Source organism: Fukomys damarensis, unplaced genomic scaffold (assembly GCF_012274545.1).
Source record: "Fukomys damarensis isolate Sample0158 unplaced genomic scaffold, DMR_v1.0_HiC HiC_scaffold_5, whole genome shotgun sequence".
In the NCBI taxonomy this organism is placed as follows: domain Eukaryota; kingdom Metazoa; phylum Chordata; class Mammalia; order Rodentia; family Bathyergidae; genus Fukomys; species Fukomys damarensis.
The window spans coordinates 45,329,636-45,343,986 of record NW_022900917.1 but is presented as its reverse complement, the minus strand read 5'-3'; the positions used below and the strand labels follow the sequence as shown (position 1 = coordinate 45,343,986).

General features: G+C 36.8%; 1 long non-coding RNA gene across 1 annotated transcript in view; it reads right to left on the bottom strand.

The window, feature by feature from the left end:
* Positions 1-8,785: 8,785 nt before the first annotated feature.
* LOC104853483 overlaps positions 8,786-14,351 on the bottom strand; it is a 62,082-nt gene continuing 56,516 nt past the window's right edge. The window contains exon 3 of the long non-coding RNA XR_777797.3: positions 8,786-8,864. This is a non-coding gene — a long non-coding RNA (uncharacterized LOC104853483). The remainder of the gene's footprint in view (positions 8,865-14,351) is intronic.

Below are 14,351 nucleotides of genomic sequence, written 5' to 3'. Positions count from 1 at the left end.
TAGACTTGCTGGAAGATAAGTTAGGCAGAACTGTGGAAGACGTTGGCATAGGAAAAGACTATGAACAAATCCTCAGTAGCACGGGAACTAGCAGAAAGAATCAATAACTGGGATTTCATCTTATTAAAAAGCTTCTGCACTGCAAAAGAAACCATCAACAGAACTAAGAGACAACCTACAATGTGGGAAAAACTTTTTAGCAGCTGCTCCTCAGACAAAGGACTATTATCTAAAATATATAAAGAACTCAAAACAACCAGGCCCCCAAATATAAAGACCCATTTCTAAAGTGGGCATCTGAAATGAACAGACATTTCTCAGACAAAGAAATAAAAGCAACAAGTAAATATATGAAAAAATGCTCCACATCACTGGTCATTTGAGAGATGCAGATGAAAACAACACTGAGATTACACCTTACCCCACAAAGAATGGCTGCTATCAAGAAATCACACAATAACAAATGTTGGCACAGTTGTGGGGAGAAAGGAACCCTTCTCCATTGTTGGTGGGTGTGTCGACTGGTGCAACCACTATGGAAGTCAATATGGAGATACTTCAACCAACTAGGATTAGAGATTCCATTTGACCCAGCCATCCCTCTGTTGGGTATCTTTCCAAAAGAAGTGAAAGAATCATACCACAGTGATATATGAACACCCGTCTTTATAGCGGCACAGTTTGTAATAGCTAAAACTTGGAAATAGCCCATCTGCCCATCAGTTGGAAATTGAATAAAGAAGATGTTGTTTTTCTATAAAATGGAATACTACTCAGCCATAAAGAATGAGAAAGTAGATTCATTCATAGTTAAATGGGTACATTTTGAGGATATACTTCTAAGTGAAATAAATAATGCACACATATGCAAATACCAAATAGTTTTTCTGGTGTGAAAAACTAAAATAGTACTCAAGATCCTAATGGGACAATTAGCAAATAGGAAGAAAAGGACCAAAGGTGTAGGGACGTGAGAAGGATAGGGAAGGCGGAATAAGGGAAAAGGAAAAAAATATGAGAAAATGTAAAAATGAAATTAAAGTGTTTGAAAGGGGGAGGGGAGGGAAGGGTGAAGGGAGGGTGGGGACAAGGGGAAAAAATGAGAACCAAGGTCTAGCATGTAAAGGTAAAAGATCCCACTGATGAATGCAGCTGTACTGTCTACCTAGTATGTACCAATAAATTAAATTTTTTTAAAAATGTGTTTACTCTGTTCTGAACAACAGAAAATATTCAAATTAAAGCATAGACAGGGACAGAGGAGTAAATGGGAAAAGCATAATCAACATGTGCGATATGCTCAACAATTCTAACATGCTTTTCTTTGAAGTCCCAAAACAAGAGAAAGGAGAGAAAAGGGCAGAAACAATATTTGAAGAAATAATTGCCAAGAATATTCTAAGGACTTGAGAACCTAAGTGAAGTACAGCAGGATAAACACAAAAGAAACCACACAGTTACATCCTGGACAAATGCTGAAAATAAAAGACAAAGACAAGAAAATCATAAAAGCAGTTTAATAGAATTCTTCAAGGGATTCTGCTATAGAAGCAACATTAAGTTATTTAATTGACTTTCTGTCAAAAATTATGCAAACCAAATGACAATGCAATGACATCATAAAAGTGCTGAAAGAAAATTTAATCAAACTAGAATTTTATCTTTTAAGAGTGAAGATAAAATTTTATATCTTTCAGTAATTGAAACATAAAGATATCTTTCAATATATGCAGGTAAATACTGAGTAGTTTCTCTGATGTGAATAAACTGGTAATAGTACATAAGATCCTAATGAGATAACTGACATTGTGAAATGGGAAGAAAAGGGCTAAAGGTGTAGGGAAAGTGGGAAGGGTAGAGGAAAGGTAATAAGGGAAAAGAAAAAAAATGTGAGAAAATGAAAAGATGGAAATAAAGTGTTTGTAAATGGGGAGAGGAGGTGGGAGTGAAGGGAGGGCAGGGACAAAGGGAAAAAATGAGAACCAAGACCTGTCATGTAGAGGTACAAGATCCCAATATAGAATGTAACTGTACTGTATACCTAAAATGTACCAATAGACAAAATATACAATTATTTCCCCCACAGGTAGGTGATGCAAAAATACATCTAAAAGAGTTCTTTTAGCTAAAGGAAAACAAAGAGAGAGGGAAAGACAAAACTACAGGTAGAAAGAAAGCCAGAAAGGATTCTGTTTTGTAAACATAGGATGCTTGGAACTTCGGAAGTCGTCTGGCAGCCATTAGAAAGATACTCCTGATAAAGAGGGTGGTCAAACCAAAGATGAAGAAAGTTGTTAAGGCACCATAAAACTACTAAATTGTGTCTGGAACTGTCTTCTATGGATTTCTTAAATTAGATAATAAACGTTCTTATTGCTCAAGAATATTTTTCCTTTAAAAGGTTATAATTTTTGCTTCTTACATTATGATACATGATCTGAAGGAAATTTCTACAACAAAAAAGAATACACACTGAATCAGTCAAATTCTGCTGCATTGCTTTTCTTGAAGTCTCCAAGCATCACTCTTTTGCTCCCAAAACAATGAACTTTCAGATAATAAAAATCAGAATTGCCACATGAGCAAATATCAACACTGCCATTATTATTTGGATACTTGGTTGTGATTCAATGTTAAGGTGGAAAAACTAAGCCCAGTAATATATTACCCAAGACCAAGGAGTAAGACTGGGCTCATGATAAAAAATGTTTAAAAAAATTTCATGGCAAGATTTTTTAATTGAGTTTATTGGTACATTTTAGGGATACAGTACAGTTACATTCATTATTGGGATCTTGTACCTTTACATGACAGGTCTTGGTTCTCATTTTTTCCCCTTGTCCCTGCCCTCCCTTCACCCCATTTACAAACACTTTGTTTCCATTTTTTCATTTTCTCATATTTTTTTCTTTTCCCTTATTCCCCTTCTCCTACCCTTCCTACTTTCCCTACACCTTTAGCCCTTTTCTTTCTATTTCACATTGTCAATTATCTTGTTAGGATCTTATGTACTATTATAGTTTATTCACACCAGAGAAACTATTCAGTATTTACATGTGTGACTTATTTCACTTAGGAGTATATCCTCAATATGTATCCATTTTCCTATGAATGAATCTAATTTCTCATTCTTTATGGCTGAGTAGTATTCCATTTTATAGAAAAACACATCTTCTTTATCCACTTTCTAACTAATGGGCAAATGGGCTGTTTTATCCAGGGATTTAGCTCAGTGGTTCCACCGAATGCCTTGCAAGCGCAAAGACCCGAGTTTGATCCCCATACCAAAAAAAAAAAAAAAAGAAAGAAAGAAAGAAAAAGATTTTATGATACAAACCAGCAGAAGTAAAAGTCCAAAGTAACAAACAAAACTGGCTACCTAAGAAACTAAAGTGTTACAGTTTATATCTAGATGTCCCCCCAAATCCTCATGTGCTCAGCGCTGGAGCCTATGAAATGGGACTGAATTATGGAGGTGCCACAACTAGCTTTTGTTGGGAGGTGGACCCTGGTCAGAGAAGGTGGGTCACTGAAGGCATGGCCTGTGGACCTCACTCCAGTTCCTCTTCTTTCTCAGCTTCCTAGTTGAAATGACCTGAGCAGTTTTCCTCCAGTGAGGCCCTTCCACCAAGCTATTGTCTATGTGGACTGAAACTTCTAAACCATGAGCCAAAATAAAGCTCTTCCTCTGTAAGTTGTGGGTGTCAGGTATTTTGTCCCAGTGACAAGGAAAGTGACTAAGATATGCAGTTATGATGGAAAATACAGAAGAACACATATGAGTATTTTAATGTTTAAAGAAAGAAAACACACAATAAAGACAATAACCATGTAGCAAGAAATTATCCAAATGAACAAGCAGATTTGAAAAATAATAACATTTTCGAGAAAATATACATCTCTTTTAATTTAAAAGAAAAGCTTAATGAATGGGATAAAAACACAAATCAAGCATGGCTGCACATGATGCAAGAGAGATCTGATGAAATTGTTCATGAAGTAGCAAGCACAGCAAGCCTATACAATGTAAAATGCTAAAATAACTGATATGAAAAATAAAATAACAGTACAACTGATCAGAAGCAAAGAAGTAATAGAGGGAAATGGGGAGGTCCAATATCTGAGAGATAATGACTGAAAGTTTTCCAAAAATAATAAAATATGAAATCACAGGTCCAGAAAACATACTATATCCCAAGCAAGATAAATAAGAATAGATCTACAGGTAGCACATAATAATGAAAATGTAGAACGCCAAAGAAAATTCTTAAAGGAGACAAATTAGCTGTCATCTCTAAAGGAGAGACAATGAAAATGATGAAGACTTTACCAGCCAAAACAATAGATACCAGAAAACAGTAGAATGATATCTTAGAAGGTATTTAGCAAAACAGCGGTTTTAGTCTGACTAGGCTGATAAAACCCACAAAACCACAAACTGGATTCTTAAAACAACCAACATTTTTTCCTCACAGTTCCATAGGCTGAGAAGTCTAAGATAGGGTTCTACTAAGGAGGGAATCCAGCCACAGTCATCTTGCCTGCAGATGGCTGCCTTCTTGCTGAACTCCCACACATGGCAGAGACAAGTTCTACTTTCTGTAATATCCACTTAGAAGTACACACTGTCATGTCCACATGGTCTCCTCCATAGCCAATTGTATGACAAAGGCCCCACTTCTTAATAGCATCATATTGGAGATTATACCTTCAACATATAAATTTTGGAACAACATAAATATTCAGTCTGAAACAATAGCTATCATCTTTAAATTGCATACCTAAAAATTACTTACTTAAATAAATATACTTGAGGATAAAGAGAAGTCAATACTTCACCACCAAGAAACTTGCACAAATAAAACATAGTGTATTTTTTAAGAAAAGTAAATTTTTTAAGATGCAAGAAGAATGTTTTTTAAAAATTCAAATATGTATCTAATATGCTATCTCAGGCATAAGGCTAAAATATAATAAAATGATAATAATTGTATTTAGTTGGTAACAAATGATCAAATTTCAAGTGCTATGAAGCCTTCATGGTCACAATGTGGTGTATGGACTAGCAGCAATAATATCCCCTATCCCCTGGTAGGAAATGAAGACTCTTGGGCCATTTAACAAAATTCCCAGGTCAATACTATGCACATGAAGTTTAAGAACTGTTTAAGGTTCTTTAGTTCTTTGTGTGGGGAGGAGGTGTCAAAGTATCATGCAAATATAGATATAGTTCAGATTACATTAAATTTTAAAGCAATCACTCCCAAAATAAGAAGTGTATAAATTTTTTAAACTATTGAAACATGGGTTCTTCCCTCAAAGATTCTTATTTAATTGGCCAGTGGTAAGGTTTAAAAACAGGTTTTCAAAACATTTCTCAGATGTCTGTAAATGCATAATTGACCCTGAGGCCCACTGCTCTCAATAACTGCACTAACATAAATTTTTCAGTGCCTGGAACCTGTTGGGTGCTAAATATTAAATGATACTCTTTAATACATCCTAATGAAAAGACTGTATACCAAGCTAAATGACAAAAAGGTGTTCTAAAGAAGGACTATCAAAAAATAAAAATAAAAAAAAAGAGAGGGACTAGAAGCTGGGCATCATGGCACATGTCTGTAATCTCAGCACTATAAAATGAGACTCTGTCTCAAAAAACCACACACACACACACACACACACACACACACACACACACACAGAATTGATTCAATGTTCTGAGAAATTCCTTACTGGTTTTTTTTTTCCTTTTCCACTCTGAAAAGAAAAGTTCTGTACTGAATGGAAGAGAAGTGAATAATGAGTGGCTATAGCAGGTTAGCCTTCTTATAATGAAATTGAAGAAGATTTTGTGTATTTAGAATTGGGATTCTAGAGTTATAGAGCCCTTCGTGAATTATACAATATAACATCATGTTTTATGGATTAAGAAATTGAAACCCAGGGCCGGGGATTTAGCTCACTGGTTCTGGCACCTGCCTCGCAAGCACAAGGACCTGAGTTCAATCTCTGGTACCAAAAAAATAAAAAGAAATAAAAGAAATTGAAACCCAGAAGAGTTAGGTGACCTTCCAAGAACATTGAGCTAGCAAAAGGGGTAGCTGATATTAGAATTTGGGTGTTACATCTTGACAAGTGATTCTCTACATTCCATTCTCTGGAATATTTCTAAATATAGTTACTACAAAGAAAGAATTATTTGGGAAGGCTGATATTACTTGGCTGTTCATAATAAAGTCTGGAGCAGTAGTGTCCACTAGGATTTTCTACAAAGATAGAAATATGATGTCCTCTAGGTGCGGTTATGTACCAGGCACTTGAAAGTGGCTAATGCAATGGAAGCATTGAATTTTTTATTTTATTTAATAGTAATATATTTAAACTTAAATAACTACATGTGGCTGGCGATGTCAACACAGCTTTAAAGATTTGTTACTCATAGTAAGTTCTGAAACCTCAGTCTATCAGCATCCCCTGGGAGCTATTAGAAATGCAGGATTTTCATTCCCCATCCCTACAGAAATAGAATCTATATGTTAATAAGATTCCTATAATAATTCATATGTAAATGAAGTTTGATATGTTCTGTTTAGGGAAATGTGTTTTAAACAGGCTCTATTAATTGATCAGAGTTTTGTTTGGTTTCTCAGTTTTAATATTTTCTCATTCTAAAGGAATAAGTTAAATGATTCTGTCTGGGTCTGCATCCAAGGAGCACAGGATCCTAAGCATACAATATCTTTTTGTGCCAGTTTCCATATGTCTCACATGCAGATTTCAATTTCATAGTAACCTATGTCACAAGATTGTATATAGAAGATGTTTTTAATCAACACTCAATTATAAAGTATACTTCACTGTAAGAAATCATCATAATTTGAACTACATAATGTTACCTCTGAAAGGACTTACATAAATACTACTCCATAAATGAAAAAACTTAAGACTTTGGAAGTCATTTTACCTAATCTCATCCTTCCAGGAATCACTTCCAGTCTCACGCCCTATCCCCACCACCACCACCTTTACTCTTTCAGAAAAGTTTCTTTAATGGGCATAAAAACAGCTTTCTTTTTCTAGGTCTAAAATTGACTATGCAAGGCCACGTGCCTATGACTCTGTATATGTTCTCCTTGAATTAAATATTTTCCCTTTCCCAACTAACAAATTTTAACTCATCTTTAATATGCTGTATGAATGGTAGCATAGGCCCACAATCCCAGCATCTGGGGAGCTGAGACAGAAAAATTGCAAGTTCATCCCCAGCCTTGGAAATTTAGTGACTAATAAAGCCCTGTCTCAAAGACAGGGAGATGGGGAGAATTTAGTTCAGTTTGAAGGCCCTGGATTCAATACCTAGTATCAGATTAATTAATTACAAAGATGCTGCATGCTGTAATTTGGATCTGCAATGCACCCCAAAGGCCCGTCCCCAGCCTCACCCCCAGCCTATGGTGGTACTGGGAGGTAGTAAAGCCTTCAGGAGATGGGGCTTAGCAAAAAGCAATTAAGTCAATGGGGCAATGGCCATTAGAGGATATGGGGACTCCAGCGCCCCCACCTCCCAGCCACCATGAGGCAATCAAACCACCTTTGCCAATGCTTTCTTCATGGAATACTGTGCTATCACAGACTGAAAGCAACAGATCCAAGGGACCATAGACTGAAACCTCAGAAGCTATAACCCAAAATAAATATTTCCTCCCTTTAAGCTGTCTTAATGTACTGTACTTAATATACAGCAAAAGCAAGCTAATTAATACTATTCATGTTCTATCCCTGCCCTTAAGCAAAGTGAATCACTGCCTCCTCTAAAACCCCATGGTAACTTGTGCCCACTTCCAAAGAAGCATGCATCACACAGTGCTGTGCATGTTTCTGTATTTATTTCTCCCCTACACTATAAGGTCATTGGAGAAAGAGAATCTCTATAAGTCCATCTTTATAGCCTCTGCATCCAGTAGAGTACTGGCATATAGAGTTCAGTGAATATACAATGAGTAAATGACAGGATGGTTTTTCAAGATCATATGGTCTTTCCTGTCATGTAAAGATACAAGATCCCAATGATGAATGTAACTCTACTGTATACTAAAATGTACCAATAAACTCAATGAGGAAAAAAAAAAAGGTCACATGGTCTTGGTCAGAGACAGAACTGAAACCTATATTTTCCAATTCCCATCTAGATCAACACTCTTTCTCTACATCCTATAGTCTGTTTGGCACTGAAAGCAGTCTTGGGGTATATGGATCAATCATTGTGAGAAAGAATGCAATATTTTCAAAGGAATACAAACTATAAGAGAAACAGTAACATCACTATAAAATTCATCCAGTTCGTCAGAGGCTCTCTGAAAGATTGAGTAACACTTGTCCAACTGGTGAAGTAAAATGAAAAGGCAAAACTGCATCAAAAATAAAACAAAAGCAGAGATTTGGACTTAGAAGCCCCATTTGCACAAACTTTATGAAAAGATGGCAGACAACTCCAAGTACTCACTGAAGTGAGGAAAGTGTGAATTTCACCCCCTTGTCTGATTTCTCAAAAAGCCTTGCAAGGATTATAGTGCTATTGGGGAATTATCTGGGTTAACTGCACAATAGTACTTGAAAAGGACCACAGAGAGAAAGAAACAAATGTCTACAGGTAGTGTGGAGAATGTGGAGGGGCTGAGATGAATAAACAATTCAAGACTTTTAAAATTAAATTAATGGCAAAATTTATATAAAATATTAAAGATTATATTTAGTAATGGGTACCTTTTCCCTCTCCTCTTTTATTTCTTTTAATCAACCATGTAGAGTCCTCTTTTTTTTTCTTTTTTCTTCGTTTTGTGTCCTTTTATTCAGGCTCCTCTCTGCAAAGAATGGGTGAAGACAATGGATAGCCAAGGAGTAAGATCATCACATATGCTAAAATAGTTCTAAACTCTATTCATTTTCCATTGCTGCCGTACTTGGTTACCACAGATTTCATTGCTCAGGACAACAGTCCACCATGGGTCTCACTGGACTAAATCGAGCAGCACTGTGATCCTTTGCTGAAGAGAATCCACTTCCTGTACATTCAGGTTAAGAGTGAACTCAGTTTCCTACAGCTAGAAGAATAAAATCTCTGTGTTCTTACTGGATGTCAGCTGAGACCTGTTCCCAGACACTTAAGTTTCTCTAGATTCCTTGGTTTGGTATTCCCTTACTCCATCTTTGAACCCCACCCCTTCTCCCACCTTGAATCTCTCCTGCCTATTATTCCATTTTATCTAGTTTCATTCATCCAGCTTCTACTGTTAAGGGCTCTCCTGATTACATCTGACCTAGATAATCCAGAATAATATGTTTACTTTAAGGACCACAGCTTTAACTCCATCTCAGAGTTCCTTTTAGGATGTAAACTAACAGCCACAGACTTGAGGGATTAGGGCATGCATACCGCTGTGAGCCATTTTTCTGCTGACCATGCCTTCCTTCACTAGAGAATATATGTGCATCTTAGAGGCCACTGAGCTCTCCCTGCAAGAAAGAGACCAGCTACAGGTAGAACTGGGAGTTGATTTAACAGTCCCGTGTGTGTGTGTGTGTGTGTGTGTGTGTGTGTGCGCGCGCGCGCGTGTGTGTGTGTGTGTGTACACCAAACCATTTCAGGCATTCATTCAGGTGTTTATGAACAAAGGTTGATCAAACACCTATGAAGACCATACGGTATGCACTAAAGTGAAAGATGGCCACATCCTGGTCCCTGCCATCCAAAAACTCACAGTAAACTAGCAGGCAGAAGAGCTAACTGTGGTAACTAATGTGTGAAGTCAGGGAAAGGGGAGGGGCTAGATGGAGAAAGAGACTCAGAGGATGCTTCCAGAAGTAAGTGCAGCCCGAATAACGCAGGATGCTACACACAAAGCTGTAAGTGGTGTGCTGTGGTCAAGTCCAGGACAGGTTTGGGCAATGAGCTGGAAAAGAAGGCAGAAGACTGGTCACCAATATCAAGTATGTAAGGAGTCTGGATGATTGCCTTAAAGGCAAGGAGAAGCTTTCAAGAATTTCAATCAGGGACATAATCAGGTTTTCATCTTTAAAAAACTACTCATGAAGCAGATAAGGAAGAACTAAAACAGAAAGCTTGAAAATAATTTCCAACTTATTCACTCAGAAGCGAAAGAAACCTATAAACTATGTATAAAATTAAGCGATAGGACTTGGTATTTGGAGCCAAAATGAGACTTCCCCTTTCCTCATTTATGATTTCTTTGTGGCAATTGTATAGAGACAATCTGACAGTCTGAAACGACTTTCCTCCCACCCACCCCCCTTACTAATATGCTGTTGTGAGAATGGTCCAGGGAGACCATTCTGAGAAATGGGCATGACAGATGTCAAACTACCCTACTAGCCAAGAGCACAAGACTTCCTTTCACCATAGTCTGTGCTTTCTTTATTTTACCACCTTCTCCCACAAGGCCATTTGACTTTCTCCAGATACAGATTCCTGAGAAATTATATCACATTTTTAATCCAGCCAAAGAGACTTCTATTTAAAGAAATTCTATATTTTCATAACATATTTTCTGAATATAAAAGCAAGACATTTCTTAGCCAAAAAAATTGGAAAAATATTTTAAAAGTTCCAATGCAAATTCTTTAATCTTTTTTTCTATAAGAAGGAATACTTCTTAAGATTGTTAAAATATATTTTAATTTAATTATACTTTTACAAAGAAAAATGTGATTACATTGTAGTGATTTCTGTTACTTCAGTTATTTGACTAAATATATTTGGAAAATTATTTTGTTCTTAAATAGGAAAAACATTTTAATGAGTACTTAGAAGTCTCTTGCACAAAAGTACCATCATATACAAAACTATAATTTACTTGTCACCTAATATTGCCTCTTTCATTTTTCCTTTGCTAGTTTTGATGCTATAATTAATATAGTTCATGTATTATAACCATCACTGATTTTCTACAGACATATGGAATTGTTGTGAAATTCTCTTTTTTACTTTAATGTGCATTCAGAATCTTTTTTTTTTCAGCTTTAATTGAGTTTATTAGTACATTTTAGGGATACAGCACAGTTACATTCATTGTTGGGATCTTGTACCTCTCAGAATCTTTTTTAAGTTTATTAAAACATACCTGTGGCTAACTGTTTGATATTCCCTCTCAAGAAAGACAAAGGACAAATGAAGTACAAATATTGCCATGATTGTTTTTCATCAAAGGACATCCAAGAAATAAGCAATGACAGAAACACGAAGGAGGAGAATGTTTTAGAACTAAGTAAGTACTTGCAATCCAGAGAGAGACTGACACAAATGTTCCTCAAGCACGTACCATGGAACACCCACAGTGCTAAGCTCTGGGGATTTAGCTATAACAGGGGATACCCAGCCTCAGCCCCAGCTTTCCGGAATCTACAGTTGACCAGGTAGAAGAACTTACAGAAATGATGCTAGGACCAAAGCAAAAGTGCAACTATAAATAATTTGAGGTAGAGAAAACTGGTTTCTAAACTTCATGGTCCACTATTAAATTTTTTGTCTTTCACAAATATTAATCAAAATAATCCTCCATTTATTTTTCCATTAGGTGCTAGACCCTTCTTCATCAGAGAGCATTCTGCCTATTTTAGGACTGAAACATTTTGTGTTGAATTTTGAAGAATAGCTTCTTTTCAGTGAGAAGGTCTTTCAATCTCTATGAGTTCTACCCTGGTGGCATTTTTAGATCACAATTTGTAGAATCAGCACTGAAAGAAGATAGATGTCAACCCTCTACTTGTCATCTTCCAGGCAACCATGATGATATTTGTCTTTTTTTAAATGTATATAGGTTTGCTTCTCAAATTTATGTTTCTTAGTATTAAACATACCATTGATTAACTGGACAGTCTGCTTATCTTTTTAAGACTTAAATCTTATCTTTTCCTTCCCTCTTTGTACAAACCTGGGCACTTTTAAATCCAAAGCTACCACCTGAAAAGAATATTTACAAATCAAAGGGGACGGACAAATGGTGACAAGGGGAGGCTATAAACTATTTCTGAAGAATGCGCTAAACTTTTCCACTGCTTAATAGATAAGAATGAATACTGCTGTTTAACTAGATCCAGTCTCTGAAATATCTAATTAAAACTGATGTGCTTATTTAGTTTCCAATTCATCACAGGTGGGCCCACATTAATGTGAAAATGAGAGTAAATTACCAGCATTTGGCAATCTCACTGAATGTCATTCACATTATTAGCTCAAATCTCAAAATGCATTTTAAAATGTGGTTCATGGGTAGAACACACAAATAAAAATCTTCAGTGGCGGGTTTATGGAATTCCACTTTCATGTATGGGCTCCCAGTGACACAAGGGCCCCTACACAAACACCTTATCTGTAATCCAACAGAAGGTATGGGGTAGGGAAGGAGATGGGCATTGCATGCCCTGCCTTCCAAGGCATTAACGTCTCTCGGGAATGACTGTTTAGTTTGGCCCAGCTCTCTCTGAGCTTGTCAGCTGGAACTTCATTTAAAATTCGGTCCATTTAACTTTACAGGGGGATTCTTTTCCAGTAGTCTGCATGCAAGGCTCAAAAAAGATAGCAACTTCAACTTCATCCCAGAAGAGTCTTATTTCTATAGCAAATTTTCCCCAGAGCTTTATGCTTTCCTTCATCTACAAATGAAAGTCATCTTCCATCTAATCTGCCTTTGAAAGGCTTTTTGCAACAGTGTGTAGAAATGTATTCTAAATTGCAAAGGTTAGACTCTTTCTGGATTTTAAGACAGCATCCAACTAGTTTAGTCCTTGCAAAGTATACAGTAGCTCATGTGCACCTCAAAATCACTTTTTCTCTTCACTTTTCCTAAGCCTCCAAACCACATGGAAAATAATTTTTCACTTGTAAAAATCCCACTCTTGCAGGCTAATTTATACACAGAATATTTTATTTTAGGGGTATAGAAAGGAGGCCTCAAAACTCCTATTGTATAATAATCCCATGCTCATTCCTTCATATCCCCTACTCCCTCTTCTAGTGCCAAAATCTGAAATGCAAACTTATTCTTTTAGCTTAAGTCTTCTCAGATTGAAGAGTTCTTGGCAAAGAATATGAATGACCAACAAACATCTCACAAAGTCTAGGAAATCAGATTTAAGCAACAACAAAGTACCTATTTTTAAACTACCAATTTGGTCAAAATTTGTGAAAACAGTAACATAATATGCCATATTAATGGAAATGAACAGATTCCATTTTATTCATTGTAGTGGGGTTGAGAATTGAAGTCAATACACTAATATCTAAAGACATATGTAGAAAGATTAGTTGTGCATTATTTTTGATAGCGTGGGAGAATAGCCCTAACTTTAGTCTATCTCATCTGCTTTCATGGCTGAAGACACCACTATAAGACTAACTAATGTCAGATTTTACAGGAACCATATAATTGTCAACTTGCAGAATGTCCAGTTCTGCACTCCCTGTAGCGATGCCTACATGTCTTGAGTCACTGTCCTAAACCTGCGGCCATCTCAGATTCCAGGCAAAACAGAGCCTTGCAGATCACCCCCGTGATGGTTCAGGTCACCCCCAAGCAGGAGCAATTACTCCATGACAGAAGCTGAGGCTGACCCCAAAGCAGGGACCATCTTCTCATGATGAGAACCAAATCGCTCCCTAGTGTAATGATGGCTCTCCCAGAACCTCACAGAAACAGCCCGGAGATATTGTTCAACTAGAACATAGCTTGACTAGGACTACCTATGTTGCCAACTATGCAACCTGTCCCTCACCTGTGCATACCTCCAACTTTTTCTTTGTTGCCCTATAAAGCCCCAAATTTTCCATTACCCTCTGGAAGAAAGATCTTGAACCTTTTTATGTGTGCTTCTCAGCTGGACCATGCTGATTAAAGCTCTTCTTATGCCACCACTGCTCATCTCCTTCATTGGCATCACAGAATGGTGGCCAAGCCTAGTTGATTGGGACCCCCAGAGCTGAGGCTTTTGCCTCAAAACTCCAGTAACAGGTTGACCATGAGTAAGATATTTAATCTCTCCGTAGCTGTTTCCTCATCTAGAAAATGGGTATGAAGAAAAAGTGAAAATACTACTCTCCACTTCATAAGATATGATTTAACTATTAACTAAGAAAGGATGCTACAAGAACATAGAAAGTCACTAAGTAGGCATTCAGTTAATATTGATTCCCTTGTTCCTGTGCTTTTTTTAACTTAGATTATTGGTACTTTTTAAGTATACAGTAGAGTTACATTCATCATTGGGATCTTGTACCTTTACATGAAAGATCTTGGTTTTCATTTTTCCCCATACCCCTGCCCTCCCTTCACCCT